Raw genomic sequence first — 21635 nt, 5'->3', positions numbered from 1 at the left:
TCTTTTTCTGAAAATATTCCTTCCCCATGCCTTATGCTAGTCTGTGAACATAATAAAGATTTATTTGATTCTACCAACAAGGGAGGTGTTGGACATATGAGAAAGCTTAAGGGCTAAAAAAAAAATATCAGTGAAATACTGAGCTACAGTAGTAAATGGGCCATAGAACCTGGGACTTAATTTCCTAGTATAACTCTCTGGAAGTAAATGCTTGCTAGATAGCCATACCTTTTCCAATAGGTATGGCTTCTGTTTAAGTCAGCAAAGGACTTATAGGTATTTTTCACCTGCATTCTGAGATGCCCTGTACACTGTTTTCCTAGAGTTGAGGAAGGCCCCACATCTGTAAAATTGTGTGGTATAGTTCTCTGATTAGTTAATAATGGAATATGATCCATTGCAATCTTCTAATGTTATATGCAACAGAGTTGATAGAAGAAGCCAACCCAATTGTCCTTTTGGTAATTCATATAACATCTCAAGTATTGTTTCAGTATAATGGGTTTTTGTTTTGTTTTGTTTTGTCTGTTCATTTGAATGAAGGTGATATGTTGAAGGCAAATGCAAACATACTCCAAATAGTTTGAAGAAAGTTCACCAGAACCACACTGCGAGACCCAAGTATTCCAGCAAATTGTGTTTTGAAGATACGGGTTAGGAACAGTTAAGCAATCTTCTTTACTGGGAAGAGTATGGTTCATGTAATTAAGTGATTCATCCGTGATTTCTTGGTAGATTCATGACATTTATAATAAAGTCCAGAGAAATTGTTTTCCAAAGATCTGAAGAAGTAAGTACCTACATCAGTAATCCCATTTGAGCTGTTTCACAGGTGGGATAGATAAGAATCTCTGCTCTCAAATGTGATACCACAATTCCTGGAAGATCATGCTGAGACTTGAAAAGCTACAGTGCCTTGCTATGAGGGAATCATGACAAAGCTGCAGAATCCCAGTTCTTTGGGTGACAGCCGGGTCAGTTGTTTATACTGTATTTAAGCTGCTTGAATTTTTGTAATTTTAGGAATCAGCTCTTACACCATCTTGGCTAGGATGGAATTGTTGTGCTTCTGATGACCCAAAATCTCTTTCTTCATGGATTTGGGACTCCGAATGACCATGAAATTTCCCTGTTGTTGTGATAGCATTTCCAACCTTGTTTAATCTGTGCTCTGATTTGAGAGGACATGGCATTGGTATATGCTGGTTCTTCACTGGAGAAAAAAATAAACAACAACAACCAAGGACCTGTATATTTGCTGCTAGTCCAATATTCAAAGTTGTAATGAGAGTTTGGAGTTCTTGACTGCATATTGTGTAGGTGTTCTTCCTAGATGAACTGAGTCAATTCCAAAGGAAAAGTGTTGAAAGCTAGGAGGTCTAGGACAAGAATCCAAGGAAGGCCTCATGTACTAGTGTTGAGGGCTGGGTGGAGCAGGCTCCCTATCTGGATCAGAGCTTGTTGGGTCCAGGACAGGAATGGTGGGATAGTTGTTGGCTCTTCATCATTATGGTAGGACCTGACAACATAAGCTCTACTTCTTGGGATGTCTTCTCCCTGTCATCTTTGTGTCTGAGAAAGGATCTTGAAACCTGGCCGTGGAATCCTTGTTGAATATAAATGTTGCGATTTGTGTCATTCACCATCATGGAAACATCCTGTGGAAAAACAAACAAATCTTTTGGGTTTTCCTTATAATGATTTTTGTTTCTGTTCTCTATGTATATTACAGTTCTCCTACATCTGTTTGTGTTTGTTTCTTTGTTTATTTTTACTTTTTGCTTTAGTATTTGCACTACATTTGGATGTACATTTCCGCTATGGCTCAATTTAATTATGTGTAATTGTATTCAAATGACAGTGCTTTAGCCCAATTCATTAGCAAAAAGAACATTTTCTCTTTTTATTTCAGTGCATGCTCTTTGCAAACAATTAAGCAGAGTAATACAAAAAAGGATCATATGTCAGAAACAATTTTAAAATATATGAAATATATATTGTCCTTTCAATTTAGCATGTTTTCATCCTCTATATTCTTCTGTCTTTCCCAAAATTTTCTGTTATATTTTATTTATTTTATTTCAAGATTCATAAGGCCACCCAACTCAAACAGCGTAACTCTGGATGCCATACATAAACACATAATAATGGGGAAGAATGATAAAAACAATAATAAACAACCAATAGATAAATACAAAAGCTAAAATATACTTTTGTTTAAGCTCCATTCTTCTGATCTTTGAGAGTGCTACTTTTCATAATTATACTGTCTGCTGAAAGAGACCCTGAGTAAGACTATGACTTAGAAAAATTAAATTATTATTTCAGAACTGAACCAAAAGATGGGATTTTGCAGGCATACCTTAGAATAGCTGTGTTTAGTAGATGGCGAACTATAATTTCCATGTATTTTCAGCCCCCAAAGAATGCTTGGAATCTTAGACTTTCTCAGAAAAAAATAATATTAGTGTATGCAATAGTAATAAAACAGAGTATGGTGGGAAAATAACTGTAATACTTTGTGGCAAATTTTAGTACAAAAACCAATCTTATTTTTTAAAAAAAATCATCATCAGTGTTAAATCAAATGAAAGCATTACATTTTACTACTCGTGGGTGTCTTTGAAGTGAGTTAAAATATTGTCTTCAAGCATAGTAACCTAAGCAGTTGGGCCACAATTATTTAGAAAAATCAGGTTAAAACATTCTGTCTTCAGAACAGAAACTAGGTGATTTGGCTACAGTTATTTAGAAGATCATTATGAATGGAATATGGACTGCCAACAGCCATAGTGAATGTAATTCTGTTATATATGTAGTTGTGGTGCTGAACATACTTTATAATAAGATCATGGGTTATACTTAAGTTTTATCATAATGGGAAAAAATTCAAATTTGTGTCTGTCATTGTTAGGTAAACTACACTATATGCAAGGTCATCTATAAAGAAAGTATATTACCTTTTGACACACTGAATAATGGCTTAGACCAGTGTTTCTCAACCTTGACAATTTTAAGGCATGGGGACTTCAACTCCCAGAATTTCACAGCCAGCAATACTGGCTGTGGAATTCTGGGAGTTGAAGTCCACATGCCTTAAAATTGTCAAGGTTGAGAAACACTGGCTTAGACCATTTAATTATTTGTTGACCATGTGTATATAATGAAAAAAATATGTCTATAAAATTAGCATTAGCATTCTTCTATTACTTTGTATCTAAGACATCTACTGTATGCCTGGTTCACACAATAAACACAATCCCCTAAATAGCATAACTCAGGAGATAGTGAGGTAAAAGAGGTTCATTTTAGTTTCAAATATCCCCAAGATTATTTAAGGCTAAACCATAGTGGCACAGTGGTTAGAATGCAATATTGCAGACTAAGTCACTGCTCAGTGCCAGGAGTTTGATCCTGACCGGCTCAGCCTTCCATCCTTCAGAGGTCGATAAAATGAGGAGCCAGATTGTTGGGGGCCATATGCTGATATTGTAAACCCCTCAGAGAGTGCTGTAAAGAGTGTATAAGTCTAAGGGCTATCGCTATTGCTAAACTAACTCCATCTGATCAATTTTATCATCCCGGTAGCTCAGCCCTAAATATAACAAATCTGGGACAAAACAGCAGTTTCAATTTGTTTGCTATTCCTGGTGCTAATATATTTTTTTAATCATAAAATCATTGAAAAGAAAAGAGGACATGCGTTAATTTAACTCCTTCAGTGATTTTAGATGAAGGTTATAGTGCTTATTTTTTTTAAAAAACGAACACCCTTGTGTAAGTTGCTGTATCTCAATAGGCAGGTTTGCCTTTACATAATTGTGCAGGTGTATTAAGTACAAAAGCTTATCAAGCAGGCTTTTGATGATTGGAATTATTTTCATTCTGATTCTGCCATGCTAGTTCATCTACAGGGAGCCAGTTGTACAGTCTTGCTATGGGAATTATGGTGATTCCAAACCTATCTCCTTTTTTGCAGATGTTTATATCCAATATGCATGGATAAGCAGTGCTAGCAGATGCAGCTCTGCTTTCCACCTGTACTGTTACAAGTGATTAGTCTCATCAACAGTCTTAAGCTAGTCCAGGGAATCTCAAACTGCCATTTTGAGCCTTACTGGAAGAAGTAGAAGATACTTAAAGTCCCTCAGAATGTATTTCACAGAATTAGTTTTGGGGAAAAGAGGAAAATTCCATGTATGAAATAAATTTTTAAGCATGCTTCTGTGTTTTTTCTATGTAGTTGTTATCTCCATTTTGGGGATTAAGATGCAGCATTTAAAAATCATTTATCTTCTGGAATGACAAACTGTGTGCTCCCAAAGTAGTCATCTCACGCAAAAGAAAAATAACTAAAATGAGCCTGATAGGAAAGCACAACCACACCACATTTTGTTTAAATGTGCATTCTCTGTTATCAGATCAAGTTCAGAAGAAAACAATGCTCGGTGCTGCCAACAACGGATGTACAGTGCAGTGCACTTTGACAAAACTGATGTCATCAATCCACATCCCATTCTCTGACCCAGACGGTTGTTTTTCAGTATTTTAAGAAGAATTGTTTTCCTTTGGAAAAGTGTGTGAGGATACATTCTGGGAATGGAGCTATCACTTGACATTGGTTGACTTTGGATTGATTGCGTGATTTTGAAAGCGTAGACCTTGCTTACACAAAACTCCTTTAATGCTTTAAAACAGAGGTCCCCAACCTTTTGGGCACCAGGGACCGGTTCCGTGGAGAGGGGTTTTTCCACGGACCGGAGAGTGTGTGGGTTTGTGTGCTGCCTGCATCCCACAGATGGGGCTTTGCTTGTTTGTTGCTGGCATGCCGCAGCCCGGTACCGGTCCACAGACCAAGGGTTGGGGACCCCTGCTTTAAAACATTTATAGTTTACATGAGTCATACTGCTGAAGTTTATTTTCACTGGAATTTAAGCTGGAAGCAAGGGGCAATTACTTCCTTGAATTGGCAGTCCTGAAAGTAAGTGTCCTTTGGAAAAATGGCCTCAATAAAAATGTACATGCAGTTAGGAAAAAAAAAACACACCACCAAACCAAGTAGTAAGACATAATTTTTCTTTGTTTCCCAGAGGAGGTATCAATTCCTGAAATGTTTTGCACTGTAGACATTTGGATCTGATCCAAATAAGTAGAACGGCCACCCCCAATTCTGAATTGAAAGAAGAATTAAGAGAGCCTGCCTTCTAGGTAACCTTTCCAAGTTCAGATAAACCACACTCTCCACTGAAGAGAGGGTTCTCTAGTCCATTTCTGGTATTTTGAAATACTTGTGATGGTGATTTGTCATTCCAAATAGGCTGGGTACAAACAGTGGAGGTTAAGTTGCTTTCCCCGCTGCTGATTATAGTGCACCGAAAGAACCATTTAATTATAATTGTTGTAATTAATTTTGAAGCAGTAGGGTTAGCAGACTAATGGAATAGTAGCTTAAAATATGACAGACCTGTTGATCTGCATATCAGGAAGGGCCCCATCAAAATGTCCTTCCCCAATTACTTCCCTTGATGTAGATTCTACGACTTCCTACATGAACTTCCTGCTTTTATTGACACGGGGGAAAACAAAATTGAATTATTAGCACAAGAACAAATTTATTAGATTCTAAGTTATAACCAAATGAAAAAGGCAAATTTCTTTTCTTCCTGAGCCACAACAAAAATTATTCAAATCATTCTCCTTGGGTATTCTTGTTTGCTGAATTTCCCACTTCGCCCTTATTTAAAACTGTCCAGCAGCTGTTAAACCTATAGAGCAAATCGTGTTAAGAATTTTGTGTAAGTATTCATTCAGAGATCGTGTGAAGGAGCCTCTTCTCTGTATACAAATCAGATTTCCTAGGTGCCTGTCCAGTATTTCAGCTGTTGAGCCCAGCTGGCTTTCAGATAATTTGACACGACTTTCCCAAATATATCAGCGTAAAGGTAAACAGCCAGCTGAGCCCTTAGATGGCTGAATGATCCTCCTGGAAGCATCTCTCTTCCTCCCGAGCCACCAAAAGGTTGTGCATGCTCCCCTCTTATAATAATAATAATAATAATAATAATAATAATAATAATAATAATAATAATAATAATAATGATGATGATGATGATGATGATGATGATGATGATGATGATGATGATGATGATAATGATAATGATAACAATAATAATAATAATAATAATAATAATAATAATAATAATAATAATAATAATAATAATAATAATAATAAAGTTGGAAGGGACCTTTGAGGTCATCGAGTCCAACCCCCTGCTCAGGCAGGAAATCCTATACCATTTCCGACAGATGGCTGTCCAGTCTCTTCTTAGTGTTGGAGCATTCACCGCTTCTGGAGGCAGGTTGTTCCATTGGTTAATTGTTCTAACTGTCAGGAAGTTTCTCCTTAGTTCTAGGTTGCTTCTTTCCTTGATTAGTTTCCATCCGTTGCTTCTTGTCCTGGCTTCAGGTGCTTTGGAGAATAGCTTGACTCCCTCTACTTTGTGGCAGCCCCTGAGATATTGGAACACTGCTATCATGTCCCCCCTCGTCCTTCTCTTCGTTAAACTAGACATTCTAGAGATAATAATAAAGTTGGAAGGGACCTTGGAGGTCATCTAGTCCAACCCCCTGCTCAGGCAGGAAACCCTATACCATTTCGGACAAATGGCTGTCCAGTCTCTTCTTAAAAACCTCCAGTGTTGGAGCATTCACCGCTTCTGGAGGCAGGTTGTTCCACTGGTTAATTGTTCTAACTGTCAGGAACTTTCTCCTTAGTTCTAGGTTGCTTCTCTCCTTGCTTAGTTTCCATCCGTTGCTTCTTGTCCTGCCTTCAGGCGCCTTGGAAAATATACCCAATTCCAGCAACTGTTCCTTCTATGTTTTAGCCTCCCGTCCCCTGATCATCTTTGTTAAAATGTTACTATCTCCTTCTGTGGTTTGTGCCCAGACTGGCAGACGTAAGGACTATAGCACAACAGTGAAATGAATTCTGTCTGGCCGACTAATGTGCTGAAAGATGTATCCAGAGGAGAATTGACATTTCTGAGTTACTAGCCTACTAGCTGAATCTAGACTTAGCACTGTTGATTTTCTGTGGTGACTGAAATGACAACTGTTCTTTTATTTTTAATAGTTCACTGAAGGTTTGAATGCAGAGATGTCCCATATCTTATATTGAGGCCAACATTAAGAACTCTGCATAATCTCTGTCTCTTTGTATCACTCATAGCCATTTGCTGTTAAGAGTCTTACGTTTTTGTAGTACTTTACAATGCCTTGCTCCAGAAATCATTATCTTCTGTTCTTCAAAGAATGCAGTTACATATGTTAAAATGGCACACAAAACTTTCAGGTTCAGCTCATCCACATAATTGCATTTTCCATACATTCCTTCCTCCTTGGAGCCACAGGGGACTCTGGTCACTATAAATCTTGCTGCTCCTACTGTAAGGCCTGACCATGCATCCAGATCTAGATAATGTATTGTGCTGCTATTTGTATACCACTACCCTTGGCACTGTAAAAGCAGTAATTGATGAGCTCTCCAGGATGAATTTCAAAAACTATCAGGAGCAAGAAAAACCACCACCAATTGCTTTACAGAATAGGTGCCACCAATCGCTTGTACAGTATAGATGCTTCAATTGACTTTTCCCCTGTTTTCCCTCCTAAAGTTTGTCAACCCATCAACCTAATCATTATGGCAGCAGAGAGAGAATCTCTCTTGATTGCAATATAGTGGTATCCAGATTTGTGCTGCCATGATGTAGCTGGTGTATGTGGGAGACATGCTAAGCCACGGGTGTCAAACTTGCCACATCACATGATGTGTCGCGGCGTATCGCAACTCTTTTTGCATTGCTGGAAATGGGGTGGGTGCGGCTTTGGTATGATGAAACCGGCCTGCGGGCCGGCAGTTTGACACCTCTGTGCTAAGCTGTGGGGTGCTCTTGGGCATGTCTATGAGATTTTTTTCAAAATCATTTTTTTCAAAATTGATGGATTGACCTATTGACTGACCTATCATTTTAGAACAGCAACGTGGATGAGGGGTGAGAGATGTATCTCTTGGTGGCCATCTAATGCTACAGATTTTGCAACCAAGTTGCAGCTGCTAATTAGGTGTTCTTGAAGAGATGGATCTGAGAAAGGGATTGTATTGTATATTGTAAGTAATTATTTACATATAGGAAAGAGAGGAACTGGCCCAAAATTACACAGCTGGCTTTCATGCTTAAGACAGGACTAGAACTCACAGTCTCCTGGTTTCTAGCTTGGATGTCTTACCCGTTAGACCAAACTGGCTCTCTGAATATGAAACTGAACATTGTTCAGCAGGTCACTTTGAAAATGCATTGAGATGCTATAAACCAACTCATACATGATGTGAAACATGCTGGCATCAGTCAGGTGGAACTGCATTTTGCTTATTAGAGAGGCTTGACTAAGTGCTCCCTAGTCAAAGAGAGGAGTTTCAAATGACAGATTTAGTGAGGACTTATATTTTTAAGCTTGCTTTTAAAGTCTAATTTTTCTGTTTCACTCCAGAAAGGACCACATGTGCATGAGATTATGGCTAAAAGCCAGCTGGTAGAAATGCTAGTGGGTGACAACAACTGTGAGGAAGAAGTTGCGTTTTGCCTGTATAATGAAAAGGCGGTGTGGTAATTTTTCATCATTCCATTTTCCTGCCAAAGCCCGTTTTTGACTGTATGATTTTAAGGGACCTCATTAGCAAGTAAGCATAAATGCTGAAATATATTCATCACCATCTGCCTTTCGTTGAAGAGACTTTGGCATCATATGTGAAGCTGTGATTCTCTCCCATCACCACCAAATCCAAAAAAATGAAAATATTCTCAGAAACAGGTGTTACTATATGATAACGTAAGACCTTCTGGGTACTATAAGAAGCATAGTAAAGCTAGCCTCCATCTCTTCAAAGATGGAGAGTGCTTTGTAACAATCAAGGTCTGCCTTAAATTAATAGTAATAATATGAAATCAGGTGGATCTTTTCCATCCATAGGTTTGAAATGTGTGTCTAACTTATCACAGGCTTCATTTCATTGTATATTAGTAGGATGGTCTTCCATCCTGTAAAGTGGAATTTTACAACCTAGCACCTCCCAAACGTACCACTTGCAAAAAGTTACATTTTATTGCCCCTGTCTACTTCTAATTCAGAACAGAAGAGGGATTTCATGACCTTTATAGAAGTTTCTTTGGCAGCCAATCTCTGTTATAAAACTTGGTAGAAGGCAGAGCAGTGCTTGCATACAACATTTTTCTCCATATACATCTGGAAATAATGCCTTTTTGATTAAAGAATGAACTCTCCAAGAGCAAATATAGCTTGGGTGGAAATTACTTTAATTTTGTTGGGCAACCACGCTTTTTCTGCGGAAATCCTGGCTCTGTTCTAACAGGTGGATAGGCTGTTGACAGCACCTGCCTGTCCCAGAAACAATTGTTTTCCAACTGTGTTACAATATAAAAGTCACTTTAAATCTATTAGTTTAGATAGAAAGAGAATTGATAAGATTTGCTGAGAGGCATCAAAGATGAAAACTGGCTTTTTTCATGTTTAAAAATTATTATGGTTGGTTGCACAGTCAACCAGACATTTAGACTGGGTTTGGCATTTGTATTCATCTATAGAGTCCTTCCCAAGGGCCTGGCATAGGCAGATGCTATTGTTTGATCATGTTAAAGTTATCACAGGATGTGAGCTTTTCTAAATAAAGCTGTCTTCTGCAATTGACTGATGGTGATTTTGTCAGTTCTGATGGTGGTCAAGTGGTGCTCCAGTTGTTTTGAGATTGTATCCAAGGTGCCTGATATTAATAATACTATTTTTGCTTTCTTTTGTCATAGACATTCTACTTCGATTTGCAAGTCTTTGTATTTTGTGATTTTCTTCAATTACTTTTCTTCTATTCTGCTGTCTCCAGGTACTGCTATGTCCACTATCCAGAGTTTTTGCCTTTCTTGTCAGCTATTGTTAAACCTTGGCTGTTATGTGACAGGTACTTGTCTGTTTAAATTCTAAAATCCCAGAGCATTTACTTCTTCATTTTTATTGCTTTGTCTACTTTAGTCCCACCAATTTTTGCTTGCAGGCAAGTGGTATTTGTTGCACGTAGTCCAATGCATCATTGTTGCTACTTTGTCATTTGTTCATTGTTCAGACTAGATCTGGCATTTTATCCACCTATTAAGTCTTTCCCAAGGACCTGAGATAGGGAGATGTTGTTTGAAAGTATTAACAGTATCGTTGCAATATTTTTAAATCTTTGTATATTGCAATAGAATAAAGAAAAAAGGAATAACTTCTAACTTTCTTTGATGTGTTTACAAATATAAAATGCATTAACATTTTGATCTAAAATTAATAGGATAGGATAGGATAGGATAGGATAGGATAGGATAGAATAGAATAGAATAGAATAGAATAGAATAGAATAGAATGGGATCTTGGAGGTCTTCTGGTCCAGCCCCCTGCTCGAGCAGGAGAATCTATATCATTTCAGACAAGTGACTATCCAGTCTCTTCTTAAAAACCTCCAGTGATGGAGCGCCCACGATATCTGGAGGCAAGCTGTTCCACTGGTTAACTGTCGTCACTATCAGGAAGTTTCTCTTTAATTCCAGGTTGCTTCTCTCTTTGGTCAGTTTCCAACCATTTGTTTCTTGTCCTGCCCTCTGATGCTTTGGAGAATAGTTTGACCCCTCTTCTTTGTGGCAGCCCCTCAAATACTGGAAGACTGCTATCATGTCACCCCTGTTTCTTCTTTTCTTTAGACTAGCCAAACCCACTAGCTGGTGGAAAAAGAAATAAAGAATTAGAAAGTCCACAACAACATGAAATGTATAGGTGAACCATAAGCCTAGCCAACTAAAATCATTCAAGGTACTTCCAGATAATCTCCTGGCATTTCCTGTCAATGTATATTATCGAGTTTACTCTGTCTTTCTCTTCTTAATAGATAGTCTTCGTTAAGAAAAAAAGATGCAATACAAAAATACTCCAGGGTTTTATTTATATGATATTATATGAATGAGGAGGTACAGATATACTTTCAGAAGAGAAGAGAAGAGAAGAGAAGAGAAGAGAGCCAGTTTGGCTGCCATTTGCCTTTTTTCTATAGAAAAGTGATGGGCATGCAAACTCTGGAAATGTTAGCATTTATTTCAGAGCTCCTTGGAATGCCTGAAGTTGTAGCTGTTCATGAGTTAGCTTTGTTCTCTCCTTGTCATTCCCAGTAACCAAAATAGAGTTCTGGAAGGTGACATTTAGGGTGTTTGGGGTTCTTTATAAAGGGCTCTCTATGAACTGACTTTACTTTTCCATTGCCTTTGTCTTTTGGAAGAGTTGGGGGAATGGATGGAAGGACTAGTGCCTTGAAATGACTGCTCTCTTGCAAGGAAGGGGCATAATTTCAGGAAGAGAAGAAAATTAGAATGGGACTCTAATATTAGGTGACCAACCGTCCTCCTTTAGGGAGGACAGTCCTCCTTTTGTGAGTTCTGTCCTCCCTCGAAAAGTGTCCTCCTACATGTCCTCCTTTTCGATATTTGAAGACTAATCTGCAGGGCTTTTTTTTTTCCTCATAGAACGCTCAGAACGGCGTTCCGGCACCTTTTTTTAATGGGTTTTTTTCAACTTTTGCATGAGCTGTGCTACTCCCGTTATTGGCTTTTGAAAGCCAATAGGAATTGCTGCTGAGCGCGCCAAAACACCCGGCTGGCAAACTTTGCACATGCAAGTTGTCTGTATTATTGTTGCAATGAATAAAATGTTTCTTTTATTTACGATATTTTTTTCTTCAATTTATTTGTGTCCTCCTTTTCATTGTAAAAAAGTTGGTCACCTTACTAATATAGATCCTTAGGCCATACAGGATGCTGCTGTGGTCTGGAGGATCTTCATCACTGCCTTAGCTTCTGCATCCCAGTTGATTTCTTTTCCCTAGATTATTGCATTTCATCATATTGCTTTCCCCCCCCCCCTCCCTTTTATATTTTATGGAAATAAAATCTGTAAGGCTACAAGCATGAAAACATAACTGTGATTAAAGTAAACTGTAAATGAATTAATTTGTGAACGAAGGCAAACTGTTATTATTTTTGTCTGAGTGTCGTAGGGAAAGCAGTCTTTTATTTTTAACAATTTCCATTCATTTAATTGGCTCCCTAAAATTTTGCCCATGGGTTTTACAAGGCCATGAAGGATGAAAATTGATTGTCTTGAGACACGTTCTTGGCGCGTCACTCCGGTGGCTATTTGTGTTAAATTACTCCCTATTGTTTTGGGACTCCACTTAATCTCTTGATAGCCACTGAGAGCAGTAATTTTCCTTTCCTCTCCAGAATTTTATCCTTCAGGAGTTTAATAATAAATCTAACAGCAGCATTAGTTTTTCATATTTTCATCTTTTGCATAGAGATGAAATGTTTCAGAAAATGGGCTTAAAATCAGCATATGCATACAAGGAAAGGCCATTCTAGCTCTGTAGCAAGATTACCCTACTTATATTTAAGGCTGTTGCTCATATATGCTAAGTTCCTTAGTTCCCTGATGTGCAGGTCCTAGTTTTAATGGCTTGGATTTTTTATTTATTTTTTTGCAAATGTATTATATTACCAAGAGCAGCTTTTGTCAAGAGTATAATTCTGGACTAATGCAATCCACTTTACTAGATTCATGCAGAGCGCACATTGATGGGTCATGCACAGAGTGCAATTTAACCTGCAAACCTTTTATCTGACATTTTTTTTTCTTATTAAGCAAGAACAAAAGGGGGCAGTGGGAATGTTTCCTGATTTTGTGAGCGAGGCCATTGCAGTGTGTTTTGTGCTCGAAAGGTGTTGGCTATATCCTCCACGCTATCGTACGCATCAAATGATTGTTTGTAGTGTTGCGAAAAGAGACAAGAATCAAGTAGTGGGCTTCCAATTTCTACGCAGCCTCTCAGTTGTTTTCATGTAGGTCTGCGTGGGAGGGAGCACTAATGCTATTTTCCAAGCTGAGTCATCCTGCTCAGGCTAAGGGGTAGAAAATAAATGATTAAAAAGAAGTGTCTCTAAACTACAAATATCATGCCTGGTTTGGTAATGTGTTTTTTAAATCAGATTTCTACCTCCAGCCGGCTGTGCTTTTTATTGCCCTTTTACTCATGTCTTGTCATTTGAAAATTAAAATGGTTGAAGCTCTATCTCTAGACTTTAGAGCATGCCTATTAAATCTGCAGTTCAAGTACATAATACGAAGAAAGAGAAAGCTGTGCTCTCAGATGATAATTGTTGTTTGCCATAATTTGGTTTCAGTGAGGCTCTTTTTTTTTTTTTTTTTGAGAGAGAGAGAGAGAGAGAGAGAGAGAGAGAGAGAGAGAGAGAGAGAGAGAGAGAAAATGACANGAGAGAGAGAGAGAGAGAGAGAGAGAGAGAGAGAGAGAGAGAGAGAGAGAGAGAACATTTCAAACCTTAGGGTGTTAATTTTCTATTTGCCTATCAGACCAGAAGAGCTACTTGTCAGGTACTACTACACTGCTAAAAAGAATCTGTTAGAATTGAAACCGTAGGCCTCCCTTGTTCTCTGAGCTGCCACAGAAAGCAGAAAACTTGTTGTAGGTCCTTTGTGCAGGAAAAAAAAATGATTTGATGTTCAGTGACAAATTTTGTAATTGTGGTTCCTTCACAGACAGTATGCAGGCAATCTTCATTTTAGACCAGACATGTCAAACTCGCGACATCACGTGACATCGCGCAACCTATCGGGACGGTTTTGCCATTGCCGGCAATGGGGTGGGCGCGGCTTCCGGATGATGCGTCCGGCCTACGGGCCGGCAGTTTGACACCCCTCATTTAGACTGCCTTGTTTAACGACCATTTGCAGTTATGATGCTGATGAAAAAAAAATAACTGTGCGACCAGTTCTTGCATTTACAATCTTGGCAGGCCTGTAAAGCAAGGAAAGCTGAAGAAAGATCATAAGCACGTTTGCGGTTTCACTTAGTTTAATGATTAAGTTGCCAGTTCGAACTGGGTTGCTAAATGAGGACTAGCTGTAATTATTCAAGATGGACAGTATTTAATATTTATTTGCTACGTATATGTAGGGATGTGGGTCTATGCATATGTTGTTCATAGTATGTTTAGGTGTGCGTCATGTATGTGTTTCACTTTCAGAGCGGGCAACTAAATTTCATTTTTGATGTGTGCCGTTGTGCCCACAGTAAAAAAATGACAATAAAGGTTATCTTATCTTATCTTACTGTATAATCTACAAATACTGTTAATATGAATAAGTAATACATAATATCAAGATCAGTTTTTTTTTAAATGGTCAGCTTCATTTTCTCAACATGTTTTTGGCCTAACTATGGATTCCAAATAATACTATGGCCTCTAATGCAGGAGTTGCCAACTCTGGGCCATGGCCCACTACCAGGCGGGCGAGTGTGCACATGGTGCAGCTTCATTTGCACGACGGCGAGTGAGCATGCCTGCTGCTCACGCAAATGGAGCTGTGCACGCTCATGCGCTCGCTCTGCCGCTCGCATTGCACCATCCCTTCTCCCTCCCTCGCTGGTCTGCCAAGCTGGAAGGATAGGGGATCGCTGCTCTAAATGTAATTTGTCTATTTCATATAGTGACTCAGAGTTGAGAAGAACTCAGATGTGGCTTTTGCACAGTGAATTAAATACATATTTGTTTGAGTAGCTGCATGTTGCTCTGCGCACCCAGATACTTTACAGGTAGTCCTCAACCTATAACCACAATGAAGCCCAAGATTTCCATTGCTAAGCAAGACAGTTAAGTGAATTTTGCCCCATTTTGCCCCTTTCTTGCCACAGTTGTTAAGTGAATCACTTCAGTTTTTAAGTTAGTGATGTGGTTGTTAAGTGAATTTGGCTTCCCTATTGGCATTGTTTGTCAGGTCGCAAGAGGTGATAACGTGATGCTGGGATTCTGCAACCATCATGCCAGTTGCCAAGTGTCCGAATTTGGACAGAGGTCGTAAGTATGAAAAATGGTTATAAGTCATTTTTTTAAGGCTTTAAATCTTTAACTATTGACTTATAACTATTTGTTTAGTGACTGTTCAAAGCTACAAGAGCACTGAAAAACAGATGACTTATGACCTTTAATAGCTTTATGAGTCTACAAAATGCAGCCATTATCAATCAGCGTTTTGGGGAGGAAATACTAAAGCCAATTTTTCTGATGTGTCGAGTTTCAACTCCCACAGTTCCCAACTAACTGGATGTATTGAAGATGTCTTACATAACAGGGCAAAATATCCTGAAAGAATTATTCAAAGCTAATCACATTTGATGGTACAAGTTCATTTAGTGAATCGTTCAAAGTTCAAATGACACTGAAAAAAATGACTTAAGACCGTTTGCCACACAACCATTGTAGCGTCCGCATGGTCGAAATTCAGATGCTTGGCAACTGACTCATATCTATAACGGTTGCAGTGTCCCAAGGTCACGTGATCCCCTTTTGCGACCGTCTTACAAGCAAAGTCAATGGGGAAGCCAGATTCATTTAATAAACACATTACCAACTTAATAACTGCAGTGATTCACTTAACAGCCGTGGAAAGACAAGTTGTAAAATGGGGCAAAATTCATTTAACAAATGTTTCACTTAGCAACAGAATTTTTGGACTCAATTGTGGTCGTAAGTCGAGGACTATCTATATTTGATTTTCGATTTTCCTGGGGGGTGGGTGGAGAAGTTAAGGATACTTATGGATGTCATATTTACCTCATTTCAAAACTCCCATCTCCTCACTGGAGTTCCTCTTTGAGCTATTGCTTTCACTGAACTTTTCTACTATAACAATATCAGTGAAGATCTAACAAATTCTGGAGGATCCTAGCATATCACCGATTGGAATGTGGGCCAGAAACTATTTTAATGCAGTTTGATTTTTTCCCCCTTAATGGTCCTTGTCATCTGCCAGATTTTATGCAATAATTAGGTTTTGAGGAAAGGGAGATAATTAATCATTTAATAGCTTTATCAGTGGCACAGAATAACACTTAACAACAGGCGGCTGTCTGTTGCAGCAACTTCCAAAGAGCCGAAGCTTCTGAGCAGATGGTCATGTTTTCTCCTGAGATCTTCACACGCCCACCTGATTATGAATTTTATCAGTCTGAAGCTTTGGGAGCAAGGCTGCTTCTACCAATTTTGTTCCAGAGTTTGGCATAATTCTTTCAAACAAAATGGAATATGGATTAAAGAAGTACAGTTGGTTCCATGACACTGAGGTTTCTATAGGGAGAAAGAGGTCCTCAGTATCAAATGATGGAAGGGTGGGGTTTTTTTTTTTTTTTTTGAAAGCTTCCTAAACACAAAGAACATGATTGCTGTGCAGTATATGTTAAAAATCAGAGTTTTAGGTCAACTTTTCTTTCCCTGCCATATCTCAGATATTTTTATATTCTCTTTTTAAGTAGAAACTTGCTGTCCTGTCCCTCCCAAAATTTATCCTGCATATTATTTCGGTAGAATAAAATTAATGTGCTTAGCCGTTGCATGATTTCTAAAGAAAAGTAAGAATAGCCGTAGGACATTCTTTTTTTCTTTCTTTTTTTTAAATTTTTAAAAACTTTTTATTTATAAAACAATTAAAAAACAAACAAACATTGGATTTGACGTGACATTCCAGTATATACATTCTTATCAGATTATATCATATTTTACAATCAATTCATTATCTCTACATATACATTAAATTTTATATACATTATCTATTCTAAAATAACATACATTTCTATCTTATCATTCGTCTTTAATCCCAGCCGTCCTTTTCAAATTCCTCCAGCGGTAAAATTTATCCCAGGTTTCAAAAAAAATTGATCCACATTTATCTTTTAGTATCATTGTGAGCCTGTCCATTTCTGCACATGCTAAAATTTTATGTATTAACTCTTCCTCTGTGGGAATTTCCTTACTCTTCCATTTTTGCGCAAAGGCAAGCCTGGCTGCTGTCAAGATATGTAGCAACAGGTAGATTGTTCCCTTATCATATTTTTCTGTCGTTATTCCCAGCAGGAAGAGTTCAGGTTTTAACTCTAGGTCCAGTGTTAGTATATCCCTCAGCCAGTTTCGTATCCTGTTCCAGTACTCGCGAGTCTTTGGGCATTCCCACCACATATGGTAATATGATCCTATTGCCGTTTTACATTTCCAGCATAGGGGTGAGATGTTCGAACACATTTAGCCGTAGGACATTCTGATCCATAATAAGATACTGCATATGCTAGCTGAGGAATTCTGGGAGTTGAAGTCCACATGTCTTAAAGCTGCAAAGGTTGAGAAACCTTGGTGTAGAGCAGGGGTCTTCAAACTTGGCCCTTTTATGACTTGTGGACTTCAACTCCCAGAATTCCTCAGCCAGGCATGCTGGCTCAGGAATTCTGGGAGTTGAAGTCCACAAGTCATAAAAGAGCCAAGTTTGAAGACCCCTGGTGTAGAGGTTTAAAAATCCCCCCCCCCGTTACAATTCAGATTTTGGCCTTCCATTGGTGAGGTTCTCAGTCAAAATGCACTCAAGTTCTTTCTTTGGACAAGGAATGTTTTAATCTCCTGTAAAATAGGCAGGATATTATGAAACATATTTAAAATGTGCAGTTTAGAGTTGCAATTGAATGTTGATCTTTCTCGCTTGCGCTTGGCAACTGCCGGCACTGGGGATAGGATGGGATTTGTTGGAGGTATTGCTGGGACAATAAATCTGCCGAATTTCGGAATAATACACTATCTGTTTTTGTTAATTTGGAATTTGGAAAATCATGGTTCAAGGAAAGAAAAGGAACCTCTGTTATTCGAAAACCAAGATGCAGCATGGACTTTGAAGACTCTGGCATTGATTAAGCTTAGTGTTTGTCAAAAATGTAACACTGTGATTAATTGAACCGCTCTCCCAAGACTGTAATTGCTTTGTTTGTTTTTATTCTTTCCAACCCAACAGAACTTTGGAAAGGCATTATGCAAAGTGGGGCAGGACTCTGTTTATTAATCTATTTGTCAGCAAACGTAACTCTGAAAACAGGACGGGACCAATTTTATTGGGGGAAGAAGTTCGCAAAAGATGATTGATGTAAAAAATGGATCAGATATAACTTGGGGCTGCAGAGAAAGACATTCCTGAAGAAATCCCTCAGTTCATCCTTCTGAGAGATGCAGTTGGACACTATGCTCAGAATGCTGCAGACTGCTCCATTTTATGTCCTTTCCCTCTTCTTCCTGGCCCTAAGGCTCAGATTAAAATCCAGGCCGCCTGCCCTTCCTTTCCCACTACATCCATACCCCCAATCCACAAAGACATATTACAAGGGAAAAGCCAAAATATTCAAAAACAGAGGTAATACAAAGGCATCACTTTAATTAGATTTTCACATACAAGAAGATTCACACCCAATACATGCACATAATAAATGCATACAGCCTGATGAATACCTGAGGGAAAAGCAAAACACCCCTGCATCCTCAATATACATATCCCTTTTATGGTCACCTTGTCAGTGTCTCTACTTTAAAAAACCAGCAAAACCAAACCTTGAAGAACGAAGACATGTGGTACAGAAATTTTGTTTGAATGTTGGCATCCAGGCCACAAGCAGAGGCAATTATGCCTTCCATCCAGTTCGGTAGAAACAATTAATTATTGTTTCCAATTCTATATTGAATGTATATGCCTAACATAAGGTAAAGAGACTAACAGAAACCAGATAGCTGTTCTTCCTAGCTATGGGGGGAATGGGATGGTGTAAAATAAGACCACAGTGTAAAGAATACTGTTTATTGTACATGTGGGTAATATCAGGCAGAGGACAGCAAGTGAGAAATATATGAAGAAAGTCATTTTAATAGCTTATCAAAGCATTCTAGCAAAAGGGTGGTTGTGTACCGTAATGTATTTCTTCTTTTATCTTTCTGTTTTCAGTGTAATTGACCAAAGCTAAATCTTCAGTAGAAGTATTTCACTCAGTGTTCTCTAATGGTCAGGAGTCTGGTGATAACCATAGTGTATTCCAATAAAAGTGTTCTTTGATCTCTCTCCGACACAATTTAAGTGGAGCAGATTTCTCACAACAACCATTTTAACTCTACCACAAAAACAGTGTGGGAAAGAGGGACTGGCCCTAAGGCCCTGAGTGACAGGAACATGAATTTAAATTTCATCAGTCCCAATCTGGAATGAAAGTCAACGTGGGGGGAAAAAAACAGAAGTCCTGGATTTATAATGCAAGGTTCTGAATTGGATAAAAGGCCAAATGAATCATACCTGAGGTGATCCAAGCTGAGTGACCACTTCCTGGAGAATGAACCTGAGTTAGGTTCCCCCTGCTAGCTTGTATAATTCAAAGAAAAATAAGAGAATTTCCTGTTACAGTTGTTCCCATGTGTGCACCAGCATTAGAGGTAGCTAACCGGGACATTTTTCAGAGAATCAGAAATTAGCTCAATATATATTCAGCACTTGCTATGACATTCCTCATGAGATGTCAGATATTTTCCGCAGTTAAATGCCTGCTTTTGTAGGGTGTCTTTTTCTGTTCTTTTATTCCTAGTTCACAGCAAGTTCAATATTTATGCCCTATTAAAGATGCAGGAACCACATTTGCATTAATAGCTATCTCTGTACGTGTTGTCTTCGTGAGTTATCAGACATTGTTAAGGCACAGTCAGTGTTTTCTCCATTCGCATAGCAAAGTTTATTACATTTTATACGTGCAAAGAATAAAACCTGACTGTTAAAGTTGTTGTTAACCCCAAAGCAATTTTAGGGAGCCTGGCCCTGCCATGGTGGCAGTGATTGCACTGCTGTAAAGCTACACTCCAGAACTGTTCTCCTTCGGATGCTGGGCTGATTAATGCAAGCACATTAAGTTGTTCTGCTGATGACAATTGGATTAGACTTGGACAGCAGCAAGGAAAGGAAGTTCCCTTCAAGGGTAAATGTGATAGATTTGATAGAGGTATTACATTGTTATATTAAAAAAAAACAAACCCTACAACAATTTGCTTTGAGTACAATTTTTAAAATTGGTTTATCTACTCCAGAAAATAAAGGAAGGGTGAAACAAATGAACTTATATGAACTACAGAAAAAAAAAATTCATCACATTTTATAGCTCTTGTATAAACTTAACTCAAACTGAATACAATTTTCTGCATACCAACAAACTCAACCAGGTTCTATCTGCATAAATAAACAGGACGTATTTAGCCTCCAGGTATAATGGTATGCAGCTGGAATTATGAATTTGTAGTTGGAGAGCAAGGCTGCTTTAAAACAGCGGTCTCCAACTTTGTGGCTTGGCAGCCCAGCTGGGGAGAGGGAACCCAGACCCCACGAGTGGTGGGGCAGGTCGCACACGCGTGCACTGCTCGACTCATGCGAGCAGCAGGCCGGCGCGCACGTGCATGCAGATGCAGCTCGACTGCAGGTGGAGATGCATGTGCATGCATGTGCCCGCCAGCCTGTTGCTTGTGCAAGGTGAGCTGGACGTGTGCGCTGGCCCACAGCCAGGTTGCGAATAGGCTATGGCCCGGTAGTGGGCTGCAGCCCAGGAGATGGGACCCCTAGCTTTAAAATGTACGTTTTGATGGAAATAAATACAATATTTCTATCATATTTGCTTATTAATAAACTGAAATATGGATGGAGAAAACTATTTTTAAATTATTGAAAAAGTCGGTGTGTTTAAATTGATAAACATAGATTAATAGATAGTGTCAGTGGGAATATTTTCTTTTCATTGTCCAGGCCAGTGAACATAGTTATGCATATTTATAAAAGATAAATAAGCCTGATGAGTTAATTTCTCGATATGGCATTCTTTATTGCCAATGGATGGCTCATAGATATATGAGGGACATTATCTCTTGGCAGATATATGTAGTTGAAATAATTTATATAATCACTAAAGTAATGTATACAGCATCCATGATACTTCATCAGCAATGAGAAGGCATATCCCAAGAGGTTTACCATCTAAACCCAGATACTTCAGGAGGACAAAGGAATAAGGAGTAGATTTTGTAATTGTGGGATGAATATGCAATTAATCCACAGCACAAAGATATAGAAATAGATGATCTTGGCTCTAAAATAAGCAGCATATATTATATAGGTTACAAATATAAATGCATCACAGCAGGATTTTGAGACAAGGATACTAAAAGTTTTATTTATTTACTAATTAGATTTATTTCTTGCCAGAATGCTAGTAAAACATAGGAAATAAAACATACAGAGGGGGAAAAAATCAAATTACATTATTATAAAATCATACAATTCCCAAATGGTAGTATCTTCATTTATCCTAGAAGTCATGCATCTTCAGATTAAGCTCTGTTTTTAGTAGGAAATCAAAAGGAAATCAAAAGTAAAGGCCAAGCTGAATTCAAATAGGAGGCTACTGCAAAGTACAGGCCCTAGGACAATATTGACCTACCTGACTAGGGGGGTGGCATTTTAAAATTAGGTTTCATCAGTATATTAGTGAGGCTATACTACAAACTGGTGGACAAATTTGTTTTGGCAGCTTAATGTAGATATTATAAATTGGAAGAAAGAGAACCTACCATTGCAGTATCCCACAAGAG

This window comes from Protobothrops mucrosquamatus, unplaced genomic scaffold (genome assembly GCF_001527695.2).
Source record: "Protobothrops mucrosquamatus isolate PMUCROS unplaced genomic scaffold, P.Mucros_1.0 scaffold30, whole genome shotgun sequence".
Lineage (NCBI taxonomy): Eukaryota > Metazoa > Chordata > Lepidosauria > Squamata > Viperidae > Protobothrops > Protobothrops mucrosquamatus.
Note: the sequence above shows the minus strand (reverse complement) of the source record.